A 15,857-nucleotide genomic window follows, 5' to 3' on the forward strand; every position below is an offset into this window, starting at 1 on the left:
TGGGGTCCTACCTTACTTACAGCCATATCCCAAGAGATAGAAGCTGGCATCTAATAAGTGCTCAATATTTGTTACATCCATTCATCCACTCATCCTATGACTCCTTCATCTAATGAATATCTTTGCTGAGCACTGGGATATAGCAGGGAGGAGACATAGCCATTGCATTCTGCATTCACAGTCCACCATCAGAAACAGAACTCATCTCTACCTTATGATGAGTTCTTTGGGGAGGAAGGACAGTTCACTATGGGAGCTCACATGAGGGTTTGCAAATTCAGGGGAAGAGAGGGTGGAGAGCCTTCCTGGAGGCAATGGTGCCTGCAGAGATCCTTCTTGGGCTTAGAATGAGGATGTAAGCATTTGTAAACAGTAAAGATACACTCTATTGGTGGACTCGCTAGTGGTATCAAGGTCGCTTGAGTGGAGAGCTGTATTTTCAGAATAATAGCCTGTAGTTGGCTGGCAAATTTAAATGGTGATAGAGCCTTATTAATATGTGTGACCTACACCTTTCCTAAATTTGGTAGAATGAAAAGCTGGAGTATATGATAATTTTTAAAAATCTGCATTCATTCCATTCATTTGGGTAATCTGGCATATAATACCTGATTATCATAATTTTACCTAAATAATGAATAAACTAGACAAAGGAAAATTAAAATCTTTCACATTAGATGTAATTATAATTTTTTTACAGTAACATCCACAGTTAGATTCTTAATTAAGTCTTCATGCCTCTTTTACAAAAGTGTATTTTGTTGATATAGTTAATTTTTTAACATCTGCATTAATGAGAGGAAAGAACAGCATAGATAATTCCCCCAAACCAAAGCTTAAAATCCATCTTCACTGGGTTATGCGATAAAGTCTGTCCTGTGCCATGCCTGATATTTGCTTTCCTGATGATGTACTTTGTGGAATAATATTAACATGCGTTTGCATTTACTGAAAAGAAAAAAATGGCTGATATAAATCAGGGAAGAGAATATGGCAGGGGCTGAGGGATGAGGAAGTCTGTTTGGAATTGACATTTTTCCAGTGACAATAGGTATATAGATAACTGACTAGCCCATACGTCATAAATTGAAAGAGAAGATGTTTCTTTCCTCCCACCCTCCCTCTCTCCCTCCCTCCCTCCCTCCCTCCCTCCCTCTGCCCCCCTCCTTCTTTCCTTCCTGCCTTCTCTAATCTCAATTCATTTATTATATTTTCAGAAATATTCAGTGTCAGCAAAAACACACAAACCCATTCAAGTTCAGGTAAAACCTTAACAAGAAGCAGCTTATCAACATGATCACTTCCATGGGAACTAACTACTGCTGCCCATTTCTAGCTTAAGACCCTCTAGACACATGGTCGTAAACCTGAGAGGGATATACTGTGCATATGTTGTGCATATGTTGCTGCTCCTGCTGTGCATGTGTTGATACCCAATATGATATTTTTTGAAAAATCACAAAGAATTCAGCAAGCATCTTCAGTGGTAGGGCATTTTTCAGTATTTCTTGCTGCCATTATAATAAAGATTACAAATGATCTCCCTGCTGCTCAGGGTACACCTTCTAGGGTCAGACATCAAAGCAAAGATGGCAGAAATGCATTCAGAGTCTCGCTTTATGAATTTACTTTGCTTTTTGCATTTCTTTCCTTGGGAATGTGATTCCTTTGGAATTACTGGGATCACAGAGAAAAGCACACCATCAAGAGAGTAAGCTATAGAGTGGGGAAATGTGATAAAGTCAATTTAAGTTTAACAGAAATCTTGGGGGTTTTTGATCCACAACTTCAATGTAACTGCTTCAACTTTTGCAAAGTCGGAGGAAATATTTGTATCCATTTCTGTTGTTGTCGTTATTGTTGAACACGCTCACAAAAGGGCAGACCTGGGGTGTTACCTGAAACTTGACGGCAGTTTGGAATAATATGCCGTCTCCAAAAGTATGTCCAATGATCCAGTTATCACAGAAATGTAGTTGTGTTGATTTTTGGTTGTGAAAAAAAAGATAAGCAGAACAATGAAACAGTGTATCAAATACTAAATGGACATCAGATTAAGCCAAACTTCTCATTCATTTCAACAAGAGCAATCTTAAACCCCTATTTAAATTCTCATGTAAAATTTTTTAGCATATTATTTTTAATAATTATACAAGATGTCATGTACTAGAAATAAAAATTGCAAAGCATCTTCTTTTTTTTTTAAAAGCACAACAGGATTATATTTTAATACACAACCAAAATACAAAACACCATAGTAAATTGATGGCAATAAAATATGGTATTTCATTTGCACTGCATGACAAATGGTTAACATCTTTAATCATAAATGAGTTTTTAGAAACCAGTAACAAAGACATTGATATATCAAGGGAATGGAAAAAAAACAAAGAAAAGAAAATGAAATAACGCCAAGTGACTAGTAAGGATTAAGCATATATGAAGATGACAGGGCTGAACAATAACAGAAGAAAGGCAATTTCTTGTAATACCACATTACCAAAGATTAAAAATGTAACATTTGTACAGTTCTAGGAAATATACCCACATAAACACTGGGGGACAGGATTGATGAGGTCCTGTCTATATAGTAGGGAAAACTATAAATTTTGGATATCCTTAGTCCTAGCATTTCCAATTCATTGGAATTATTTCAACAAATTAATTGGCTAGATTCGCAATTTATATATAAACCATGTTTACTGCGTAGAAAATTTGTAGCTAGTATATAGACCTCCTAAAAAAAATGACGTGCATGTTAATTTATCAATACACCCAAAAGGATGTGCACAATATTTCATTAATAGTAGATAACATAGATAGAGGTGGCAGAATTAGAGGAGGATAAAAGGCATTTAATAGTAAAATATTATACTTCACAATTTCCATGTCCTTTGAAAGCTTGAAAAAGATGATTTTTTATGAGTCAATTTTAAATTTCCCTGTGATAAGTGAAAAATTTTTAAATGTGCACTTGATACTTAGAGGAGCACTGTAATTAAGCCTTGAAATTACACCATCCTTAGCTTCTCTGTGTAATAATGCCTCCATCATTCATATTCTCTTGGACATGTGATCTGAACTTTTAAGCGTAAGAGCACGTTCATGTGCACACATGTGTGCGCACACACACACACACACACACACACACACACACACACACACACACTGGGACTCTCATCACTCATTCTTTGGGTACCAATGTACATGCAAAGACGCAGACTTAGTTGGGTTTCAAGCTATGTTTTTTGGATTGCAAGTAACCAAAATGGATTTTGGCTAAGTTAACTAAGGAGAAATTTGTTGGAAGAGATGGGACTACTTATAAAATCAGTGGGAGACTGAAGAAGCAGGCTTAGAGATGGACATGAACCAAGGCAGTCTACTTGGCAGGAATTGTTCTGTAGCACCAGAGTGCTGAGGCTCACTGAATAAGCCCCGACCTTTCTTCGTTCTGTTCTTCTCTTGGTTGAAATTGAGATTCCTGGAAGGGAACAGGCATTCTATTGGCCTATTTGCTCACATGCTCACCCTTAGAAGGAGAGAGCGGAGTACTTCCATCAACTGTCCCACGAGACTGTATCTAATGGGGGAAGGGTGGGTGTTTAAAAGGGTGGATGCTGGGCAGCCCAGAGCAGCAAGCAAACGGTCCAGGGTGTGAGGGTGAAGAGGTGTTACTACTTGGAGAGATATTCCTAACCCTGAGTAGAGACTGTCAGGGTTGGACCTGTGTCCTCTTGGACCATTTCAAAGCAGAGCACAGCTTGGGATGATGTCGTGAGCTCCTGGTATGGAGTCTGAAGATCTGCGTCTCATACAGCTTAGTTCTGTGACTTCTTGCAATTTTCTTATCTTCTTTGCATCCTAGTTTCCTCGTCTTGCCTATCTCACAGGGTTATTATGGACGTATAAGAACAGTGTACATTAATATATGTGAAAGCACTTTCTAAAACTGGTAAGTGGTTTCCAAATGTTCCTATAAGTTTGAGAAGCTTCTGTTAGTGCCTGCAAGAGCCCAAAGAGCAGCACAAAGGCCCAGCAGCGTGTGCTGGATCCTGCACGTGCCCTGGATACTGAGATCAGGGTCACTTCATGAACATGCCCTTGACAGATGAGATGGGTGAAGAGACTATCGTGAAACTTAATTTTAGATGAAGTCTGGCATCCACCAGACATAGGCTATACCTCGTAAAGCAAAATCTTCACTTTCTTCTTTCTAGAACAATCTGTTCCATGATGCTCATTCCCAGAATCCTTAGGTTTCAGGCATCTGTCTGGATTTTGGTTTCTTACATTATAAATAAAAAACATACACAGAGCGGTTGTACTTTATTTGAGGGCTATGTCCCTGGAGTCCTTGCATAATTCAAAATTCACCTATTTCAAGGCAAATACCAACAAAAGGTAGGAGGGAGCTTTGTTTACCAGATAAAACGAGTGTCCCCATGTAGCCCTAGTGTAAATTCAGTTTACAGTTCACTTGCCTCCTTCAGCTCTGAGATTAAATTGTGTGATTGTCAACAAACTTTATTCTGGGGGAGGGTTAGTGTTGCATTATTTTAAATTTTGCACATACAGAGAATCTCAACATATTTTATGTCACATTATACTGAAGTCACATAATTCAAATCTGCACTCAATGTGGTGGCTCTATAATTTGGTACACTACTCTAATGACTACACCTGTAACGCTCCACATTTGGTTTAAATCAGTAACACATCCGCTGTCGAATATATCCTATTTTGCGACTGCATAAGGAGGAGCCAGGTAAAACTAGAATACTGTAGTGTACATTTCTTCTCGACCCATCTATGGAAAATTCTGATTTTAAGAAACCTAGGCACTTGTGTCTGATGACTCTGTCTTGCTTTCCCATGAGCCAGCTTCAGGGAATTGCGTTAAGAGTTTTATTTTCATGCTAGGCCAATTTCTCAGTTGTGAAATGAGTCTCTGTGGTTTTGGTGAGGGGTGGGTGACCCAAGTCAAGGGAGTAAACCTCACCCCATCAAGAGATTGGTTTGCTTGTTAATTTCATGGACGGCTTTGTATTGAGGTAAGCAAAAGGCCGATGGGGAAACCTTGCAACCACCTGTAAGAATTTGGGCCACTCACAGCAAACCTTTGAATTCCTCATGCTCACATCTGCCATTTAACAGATGCAGCAACTGAGGCCTCAGAAAGTCCACTCACCTTCCCAAAGTCACGTAGTGGTGAAGAGGTGAGGCCTGGCCAACTGTAGAGCTGAGTTCTCATCCACGAACAACCCACTTCTCCCTTCAAAGAGAAGCCTTCAAACTATTTTGTAAAGGAGCCCCTGAAACCTCGCCTCTTGTTTTCTCTGATTCTCGTTCCCTACCCATATCTTCTTTTTTTAAAGTTGTTTATTTATTTATTTATTTTTGGCTGCAGTGTGTGACTTACAGGATCTTAGCTCCCCAACCAGGGACTGAACCCGCGTCTTCGGCAGTGAAAGCACAGAGTCCTAACCACACCACAGAATTCCCTCCTACCCATATCTTTTAATGGTGCTTTCAACAAACAGTTTTCGGGGCTATACCTACGAAATTCATTTTTTTTTTAAATTATTGATTAGGTATTTTGTCAAACAAACCCATAAGCCTTTGAATGAGGTATAGGAAAGTGATACATTTCAAAAAGGTGGCTAAGCACAATAAACTAAAATTTTTAAAAAAGAACAATAGGAAAATTCTTGGATGAACATACAGCTTTCAAGTGGAACGCCTTCTAGTATGGAATTACGTGAGCGTGGCATAGATGAACCATGTAGTCATTTTCTAATTTTCCTGCCTGTATCTTTGGTTCTACTTGGAATGTCTCCTCCAAGTTTGTTCACCTCTATTCTTTTTTTGTGTGTGTATAGGTTTCAGTGTGACTTTGCCTAACATGGCACTGGGGGGACTTAATAAATGAAGCTACTGCTTCTTATTCTTGATTATTCATGATATTGCAGGCCTGGGTCTTATCAATTCTTAAAATAAACATCATCTCTTGCAACGGTCTGCAGCCTCATAGACTGCAAAGTACATTCTGCCTATCTGATTCCACTCAACCCTCACAGTTGTCTTCTGGCTTAGACAGAATGGATAAGTAGCTAGAACTGCAAGCTGCTTTGCAGCTTGCCAGGGCAGGAGAGCTGGAAGCCATCCCACGTCACTTGATTCTCTGCTCTTTGTTCTTTCCCTTTGGCCGCACAGCTTCTCCCTAGGGTCACTCATCAGGCACCATCCACTTCTCCCTGCTTGGGGTCTGTACTGAGGGCCTTGCACATCCACATAAAGATGTGATCTGTAGTAGCATTTCAGCAACTACCATCACAGGCAGCGCCTGCTCTTCCCCTGACAGTGTAATTATCCGTGCCTCAGTTATCTTCTCCAACCCAAGCCTAGTGTCCAAATGGTGACTCATTTAAATCTAGACCTCAGGCACAGTCAGTAGGATGGGCACTGTCTTTCCATAGTGCCTCCACCTCTTTCGACTTGTTAACTCACTGCTCTAGCAGAGCGGCCTCGTACCGCCTCCTTCCCAGAACCAGCTGCCAGCAACGCACGCAGGCTCTGCCGTAATTAAGTATTGATTTCACGTAATGTGTTTGTATGGAGGAAGCTCATCTCATTTGAGGGCTGCAGTTATCTGTCAGTAGAGCAAAATGTGTGATTATCAGTGGGTATCCTATGGCTATCTATGACAAACTGTAACCTCTAATCCATCTAACTGCAGTGACATTATGGTACGCCATGCAAGAGTGGGTTGTTTTTCTTAACATGACGTCTGCTGCTGTTGGCCTGCTTTTGTGCCCAGAAATAGCTGCACAGATTCTTCATTGCAACTCCTTTTTAGTTCCAATTTGGTCCTGCTGGAAAGGAGACCAGCAAAGTCCATTTACTGTAATGTAACGTAGCTGTGACTTCAAATAAATGGAGCACCAGGTATTATTTGTTTTCTGCTTTCTCTGTAGCAGTCATACCTCCTGGCATTTTTTTGGTAACCTTGCTATTCTCTGGAGAACAAGACAAGAAATTTTGGTTGGAAACAAACTTCACATCATTAACATCTTCAGGAGATGCTGTTGGGTTCTTGAGTCCCCCATCACCTTTGCGTGGCATTCACGGACCCCGGGCTGAGTTGAGATTGCTCTGTTTTGTAAATTCGATGAGGCAGGTATATTGCAGGGAGCACCCCTTATGCTCACTGCAGGAATGAGAGCCTGAGGAGCGAGGATCTAAGTCTCTCTTCATTGTGTGATCTCTCTTTCCATTTGACAGCTTCATCTCCACCGAGCCACTGGCTGTCTTGATTGGGAGCTTTTTCCCAACAGTGGAACGGAAGTTTCTAAATAAAGATGTGAGCTGTTTGTGTAGGTGTCTTTGCCTGTTTGGAGTTTTCCATCATGAGGTGGGAGACTGGATGGAATAGCCTACGTAGGTAGTGACTTTGTTTTCCATCCTTGCTCAAAATATCGGCCTGAGTATCAGGAGATGAGCCAATTAAAAACTGTTGTTTCTAGTGCTAGTCTTCTCTCCTTGAGCAGCAGTTTTATCTCCTGCCTTCTGCTACCTAAAGTTACTTCCATTAGGTGTTTCTTTCTTGCTGCCATATAAAGTGATTATAAATAACACTGTAGACAGACTGGTGTTAGAGGGAAACGTTTCCAGTCGTGTGCACCGTTGTGGGTTATGTCTTTGAAGCTCACACTGAGCTCCTCCAGCTCCATTTTAAGTGTCACATTATCACAGCCCAGTCGCCTGGTCAGGTTAAGAGTACTAAGCTAGGGCATGCGCATAAATGCCAATCACACTGTAGAGGTGTCAACTGCATCTTAACTATGTCACTCAGAAAGCTGGTGAATGAGCCAGAAACAAAAGTATAAAATATAACTTTCTTTGAGTGTCCTCCTCTCATATATTTCAGCATTGAGGGATCATATTGACAATAATATTGCACAGATCATGAATGCTACTTTTGGTAGTTTTAGGTAGGGAATGGAGGAGAGATTTGGGCTTTGGGGTCAGAGGGATCTGGGTTCTGATTTCACAGCTTTTTGATACAGAACAAATATACCCTCAGAGCTTCCATCTTTTCGTCTAAATAATGTGAACATAACAAGGATCTTGCAGGTCATGGAGACTGAGTAGGCAGTACCACAGAATCAGCTAACTCAGTGCCTGGCCCATCGTAGCCTGAGGCATCCTGCCACCCATCACACCACCTAGTCCACTGGGCACATGTCATTCTGAGTTAATTATAGCTCTGACTATATAGACCTTTTCCCAAAGTTCAGTTGTGTTTCTTTCATACAACCATTTGAACTGTCTACAGAGTGTTTCTAAGACAATACTAGACCATACCCGGAGTATTAGAAAATGTCCTGAGTGATAGTTCGAAAGGGCCCATCCAGAGGTGAGTGATGAGGTTGGTGAGAATGCTTCAGAATCATCTGGGCACATGCTAAATGTGGGCAGATTCTAGGGCCCCACTCCTTAGAATCTGATTCGGTAGGTTTGAATGAGGGATCCCTGCAATTTGCTTGACTAACGTGCTCCTCGGATGATGATAATGTTTGGGCCACACTTAAAGGAATACTTCTGCAAACATGTCAACAGAAGAACCAGTGGACATCTGAGATTATCAGCTGGGAAAGGACCACTCAAGGGGGATGAGACAGAAGCCTTCCAATTGCTAAATATGTGTTATGGACATGATGTGATTTGTTCTGGAGCCCTAAGGGTCACAACAGAACCTCATGGGTAGAAATTCAAGGGAAGAAAATTTCAGCTTAATATAGCTATTTTCTAAAGATTAAAGCTATCTAAGGGTGGAATATATAGCCTCCAGGAGTAATGAGCCCTCTAGCTCTGCAGGAATTCAAGTTTGTCTATCTGCATGGCCTCTGGGAATTTTACATAGAAGAAATTAGCTCATGCTCTTATTCTCAATGGTACTTAATTACTTTTATTGTAATTGTTTACCTATGGGTCTAGTGCACTGAACTCTCACAAGTGTTTATTAACCATCTACCTGGTGCCTGATTCGGTGAAGATGAAGCACAAAAGTGCTGCATGAATCCAGGTGAAGGCGTGATCTTAGCAGATGCTCTTGTCAGGCAAAGAGAAGGAGCCGGGCTTCCGTTTCTGTATGGGAGAAGGTAATATGCATACTGGCAATGAGAAGGCGGTGGTGAGGGTGAGATTACCCATTGGGAAAAGCGGGGAGGGGTAGTTTCGCTTTGAGAAGAAAAGTTCTTTCACACCAGCATTTAACACATTAATTAAGTAAAGCTTTCATTTTCTTCCAAATGAGTATCCATTTTTCTACCTTTCTCTTCAGAACTATGAAGTTCCAGTTGTCTCCTGGAAATAAACAGAGTCATTAAACACTTATTTTTCTTGGCTCCACATGTGTCTTTCCTTCTCCCTTTAAATTTGTGGTCACCATTAATGTATATAAGATGTACTCCCCCTTTTTTTTCAGAAACTGTTCAGGCAATGTCCTCTTCCTCATACTCTCCCAAGAGGAGAAAAGAACGATCCTTAATGGCAAATGGCCGGTGCAGTGAAGTAACACCAAGAGCTGGCTTCACACTCAGGAGAGAACCCTGCTCCTCCTTCTTGTGGAATATGTTACCCTTTTGATTTTCTACAAACTTGTATGAGGAACTGTTGGTTTTTAAAAAATATATTTATTTATTTTCCTTATTTTATTTGGCTGCATCGGGTCTTAGTTGCAGCACACACGATCTTTGTTGAGGCATGCGGGATCTTTTCGTTATGGCGCGCGGTCTGCTCGGGTTTCTCTCTAGTTGTGGCGCTCAGGCTCCAGGGCGCGTGGGCTCTGTAGTTTGCAGCACGTGGGCTCTCTTGTTGAGGTGCACGAGCTCAGTAGTTGTGGCGCGTGGGCTTAGTTGCTCCGTGGCATGTGGGATCTTAGTTCCCCAACCAGGGATCGCACCCATGTACCCGGAATTGGAAGGCGGATTCTTTACCACTAGACCACCAGGGAAGTCCCAGGAATTGTTGTTTGAATCAAGCAGGAGACACTGAATAGTTTCTCTCTTTCTAGGATTGCAAAATAACAGCACCATATTCTAGAGTCTAGCCTCCTTTTCTGTTTTAAAGCTAGGAGCCAATTACTGACAACAAGATGGCGTTAGATGTTTTTAGAGTTGGGTCATCTAGGTGATATTTTGTTAAAGGTGTATGTACATGGGCCAATTATTAGACCTACCGAGTTTTATGATTAGCTGCCCTTAGAAACCTTGTTAACCCACATGTGCAGGTTCACGTGAAGTGGTTACTGAATTTGATTGTTCTTTGTTGTACCTCCTCTCCCTCCTTCCTTGATAGCTGCTATTTATTTGGTATTTTAAAATATTTCCTCTTGTTGACGTATAGATCCATCTACCAAAAGGTCATAAGGATACCTTGATCTATAAATGTTCAGAGTTTCTTAAAATCCTAATACAGAGTGAGACTGTCTAAAAGTTTAGTTTGGGAAGTTGCCATCAGCAGCAGATTTTGCTGAATAGTACTCTATGTGTTTAATAATAAGGTTTTCTGTTTCTAGAAACTATTTCTTGTGGAACTGTTCTCTCCGATGCTGAGGTTACAGAAAAATATCATTTTTCTGTCACTGTTGGTGTTCTTCAGGCCCTCAATTTAAAATGGATGTGCTTTTAGAAACCTAGGTGGTTATCTACATCAGAAAAATACCTTATCCTGGGCCCCATCGGGTGATTTGGACAAAGCAATGCAATTTAGATGGGGGAAATGGTATGTATTACATTTTATAAGAGCCAGCTTCCAGTAATAACCATCTGACCCTTGTGATCCTATGTTTTCAATTTTCCTGTTAAAGAATGCAACAAGCAAAGTTGCCAAAGCATATTTTCCTGTCAAGTGTTCACTGATTTGTGAGTTGCTGGGCCGATTTTCCATTTTCAGTGTTAGAAGACAGGAACACCAAACACTTACTTTTCTCTTAGAGTAACTTCTCATGCAACTGTCTCAGGGCATGCACTAAACTCTGGGTTTGTATTTGAAAAGAAAGCCCCTATGTATGAGTGCAGAGAAATAGTGGCATGCTTTTAACCTTGATTCTAGGCTTTTGTTTTGCTTTGGTCTTTTTGATTCGGATATGAGCTCAGTATCTGCTAATTAGAAGAATAAAAATAGCAGCCTATTGCTAATACCAAAATACATTTACTGAGTGCCTACCTTGTATATATTCCTTTGCTAGGCTTTATTCTGGGACATCTTATACAACGTATCTTATTTAAAAGACTGATTAATGAAGTAGCAGTTTGGAAATCCCTGGTGGGAAGTAGCTGTGGTATTCAGTATAGTTTCCCCAACTGCCATGCATGGCATCAACCTGAGGATGTCTGTGTATTAAGATGAGCAATAAAAAAATCATTTCTAGGAAGTGCCCTGTGTCTTTGTACAATTTCCTGGCCTCTAGGGAAGGAAGTCCAGATAACTTGAATGTTACTTGCCTTGGTAAAGATGTTGAAGTGGGGCTTCCCTGGTGGTGCAGTGGTTGAGAGTCCGCCTGCCGATGCAGGGGACACGGGTTCATGCCCCAGTCCGGGAAGATCCCACATGCTGCGGAGCGGCTGGGCCCGTGAGCCATGGCCACTGAGCCTGCGCGTCCGGAGCCTGTGCTGTGCAGCGGGAGAGGCCCCAACAGTGAGAGACCCGTGTACCGCAAAAAAAAAAAAAAAAAAATGTTGAAGTGAATCATGATCACTATTGCTGCCTTCTCTTCCTTTTCTTTTCTCTAAATCAAAAAGCAGTTTAACATTAGCATAGTTGTATTAGTTCTCTTTTGTTGCATAACAAGTTACCCCCAAATTAGCAGCTTAAAACAACCAACATTTATTATCTCCTAGTTTCTGAGGGCCAGAGATTCAGGAGTGGCATGGCTTGGTAGTTCTGGCTCAGGGTCTCTCATGAGGTTATGGTTAGGAGGGCAGTAGGGCTGCAGTGATCTGAAGGCCAACAACTGGAAAGACTGAAAGACTTTGAAAGATCTGAAAGACTAGGACTAGAAGATGCACTTCCAAGAAGGCTCACTTACTTGGCTCTTGGCAGGAGACCTCAGTTCCTTTCTATGTGAGCCTTTCTACAGTGTCCTTGGGATGAGGCAGTTGGCTCTCCCCAGAGTGAGTGATCTGAGAGTGAGAGCGAGAGTGAGAGCAAGAGCGAGTGAGAGAGAGAGAGAGAGAGAGAGAGAGAGAGAGAGAGAGAGAGAACAAACAGGAAACCACAGTGGTGTTTTTTTTTTTAACATTTTATTTTATATTGGAGTATTGGAATATAGTTGATTAACAATGTTGTGTTAGTTTCAGGTGTACAGCAAAGTGATTCAGTTATATATATACATGTATCTATTCTTTTTCAAATTCTTTTCCCATTTAGGTTGTTACATAATATTGAGCAGAGTTCCCAGTGCTATACAGTAGGTCCCTGTTGGATATGTCATTGTAGTTTGGATTTGCATTTCTCTAATAATCAGTGATGTTGAACATCTTTTTATGTGCCTCTTGGCCATCTTTATGTCTTCTTAGGAAAAATGTGTATTTAGGTCTTCTGCCCATTTTTGGATTGGGTTGTTTGTTTTTATGATATTAAGGCACATGAGCTGTTTGTAAATTTTGGAGACTAATCCCTTGTTGGTTGCACTGTTTGCAGATATTTTGTCCCATTCTGTGGGTTGTCTTTTCATTCTGTTTATGGTTTCCTTTGCTGTGCAAAAGCTTTTGAGTTTAATTGGATCTCATTTGCTTATTTTTGGTTTTGTTTCCATTATTCTGGGAGACAGATTGAAAAAGATATTGCTACGATTTATGTCAGAGTGTTCTGCCTATGTTTTCCTCTAAGAGTTTTATAGTGTCCAGTCTTACATTTAGGTCTTTAATCAATTTTGAGTTTATTTTTGAGTATGGTGTTAAAGAGTGTTCTAATTTCATTTTTTTTACATGTAGCTGTCCAGTTTTCCCAGCACCATTTATTGAAGAGACTGTCTTTCCCCCATTGTATAGTTTTGCCTCCTTTGTCGTGGCTTAATTGACCATAGGTGCATGGGTTTATTTCTGAGCTTTCTATCCTGTTCGACTGATCTATAGTTCTGTTTTTGTGCCAGTACCGTACTGCTTTGATGACTATACCTTTGTAGTATAGTCTGAAGTCAGGGAGCCTCATTCCTCCAGCTCCATTTTTCTTTCTCAGGATTGCTTTGGCTATTCGGGGTCTTTTGTGTCTCCATACAAATTTTAAGATTTTTTGTTCTAGTTCTGTGAAAAATGCCATTGGTAATTTGATAGGGATTGCATTGAATCTGTAGATTGCCTTGGGTAGTATAGTCATTTTGACAATATTGATTCTTCAAATCCAAGAACATGATATATCTTTCCATCTGTTTGTGTCCTCTTTGATTTCTTTCATCAGCATCGTATAGTTTTTGAAGTACAGTTGCATTTCTATACACTAACAGCAAAAGATCAGAAAGAAAAATTAAAGAAACAGTCCCATTTACCATGGCATCAAAAAGAATAAAATACCTAGGAATAAACCCACAGTGACTTTTATGAATTAGTCTCCAAAGTCACTCAAATGTCACTTTCTCTTTATTCTATCTGTTAGAAGTGAGTCACTAATTCCATCGCACATTCAAGGGGAGGAGAATTAGACTCCAACTCTTAAAGGAAAGAGTATCAAAACTTTGGGAAAATGCATTCAAACTACCACAGTTGTACTCGTCATTTAAAGTTTACAGTTTCCAAACATTGTTCCTTCAAAAGAGTTCACAATGGCAGTAGTGCCTTTCTCGCCTATCTCTAAGGTGCAGGGCCTCTTGCTGTAGAAGAGCTGTAATATATTATCAGGCTTTTGCATAACTCTCTGCTTCTAACTACTATCCTATGGTATTCTGGCCAGAATTTGTATTAGCCAGTGGAGAAATGATAATGTGCTGAGACATTTTGCTGTGCTCGAACAGAGTACTTCCCTGTGGTTTTAAGATTTTCCATCATCCTGTTTTCCTTATCATGAGGATGGTATCACTGAAGAGCCAGTATGAGTGGACTGACTGATTCATTTCATGAGCACTGAAGAGAGAGAGGAGCATCTCTCTAAATTTGTGGTTCTCCTTGGTAAGACAAATTTAAATAAATCACATGTTCGTAAAGAAAGCTTAGAAAAGACCATCACAGTATACTGGAGTAGATTTTATATTTATTAATAGTGATAAAGCCATTTTTATATTCACCTCTTGAGAAACATTAAGTGTTCTAAGATACTAACTTAGGGACCTGTTAATGAGAAAGGTGCTGGTTTGGAAGGTTTTTTTTTTTTTTTTTCGTGCTGTTGTTCTTTTTAATCTTTTATATTAACATAAAGTAAAATAAGCAGTTTGGGTATGCATATCTATGAATTGTAACACATGTATAAATTCTTATAACCACTACCACAATCAAAATGCCATACAATTCCATCACCCCCCAAAATCTCCCTCTTGTTATCCCTTCATAGTCACATCTAACTCCACCCATAAATTATTTCAATCTCTGACCTTTTCTCCATCACCATAGTTTTGTCTGAAAGTGCCATGTAAATGGATTCATATAGTATCTGATCTCTGAGACTAAGTTCTTTCATTCAACACAGTGCTTTTGCAGTTCATCCAAGGTGCTGTCTCAATAGTTTATTCCTTCTATTGTTAAGTGGTATTCCATTGTATGGATGTACCAGTTCGTTTATACATTCATCTGCTGAAGGACATTTGAGCTTTTTCTGGCTTTTGGCAATTATGAGTATGCATTTATGTACAAGTGTTTTAGTGGACATAAATTTTCATTTCCCTAGGGTAAATACGTAGGAGTGGGATTAGTGCATGACGTGATAATTGAATATGTAATTTTATAAAAACTGTCAGACTATTTTCAATAGTAGTTGTACCATTTTGCATTCCCACCAGCAAGGTATGAGAATTCCAGCTGCTTCACATGATCACCATCACTTGGAATTATCTGAATTTTTATTTAGTCATTCTGTTAACTGTATAGTGGTATCTCACTAAGTTTTTTTAAATTTGCATTTCCCTAATGTCTAATGATAGTGAACATCTTTTCAATAAAAGATGTTTGTCTTCTGTATATCTTCTTGATGAAGTGTCTGTTCAAGTCTTGTTTATTTTTAAATGGGTTATTTTCTTACTGTTGAGTTTTGTGAGTTCTTTTTATATTGTGTTCTTGTTATATCTAATAATCCTTCACCTAAATCCAGGTCAAGAATATTTTTCCTATGCTTTCTTTTAAAAGTTGTATATTTTGCATTTAGAACTATGATACATTTTAGTTAAATTTTGCATAATATATGAGGTTTAGATTGGAGATTATCCTTATCTATCTATCTATCTTATGTATAATGAATTGTCCCAACATCATTTGTTGAAAAGACTATGCTTTCTCCATTGAACTGCCTGTGCACCTTTGCCAAAAATCAACTGGCCATATTTATGTTGGTCTATTTTTGGACTCTCAATTCTGTTGAGATTTTTTTCTGGTTCTTCATATGCTGAGTAATATTGTATCACATCCTGGGCATTTTGAATCTAATGTTATGAGACCGTGGGTCTCGTTTAAACCCTATAAAGAATGCTGATAGGTTTTATTCTAGCAGGCTTTTGAACTGGTTAGGTTCAGGTCACTCATTTCAGCCAGCCTTCTAGAGATTGTGGTTTCAATGCTGAGTCCATTTTTGAAGACTTTGTAATGATCTGGATGGCACCACCCAGCAGACCATTCGATACCTGGGTGGTTGACTGTGATATATTGTCTAGG

The 15,857-nt window shown here is 39.8% G+C and overlaps 1 long non-coding RNA gene and 1 pseudogene across 1 annotated transcript in view; one reads left to right on the forward strand and one right to left on the reverse strand.

The window, feature by feature from the left end:
* The window catches only part of LOC109552190 (uncharacterized), a 300,767-nt gene that overhangs the window by 266,501 nt on the left and 18,409 nt on the right, over window positions 1-15,857 (forward strand). The window lies entirely within an intron of this gene.
* LOC117314030 (small nucleolar RNA U3) lies at window positions 9,498-9,675 on the reverse strand (annotated as a pseudogene).

The sequence above is a fragment of the Tursiops truncatus genome, chromosome 10 (genome assembly GCF_011762595.2).
Source record: "Tursiops truncatus isolate mTurTru1 chromosome 10, mTurTru1.mat.Y, whole genome shotgun sequence".
Taxonomy (NCBI): domain Eukaryota; kingdom Metazoa; phylum Chordata; class Mammalia; order Artiodactyla; family Delphinidae; genus Tursiops; species Tursiops truncatus.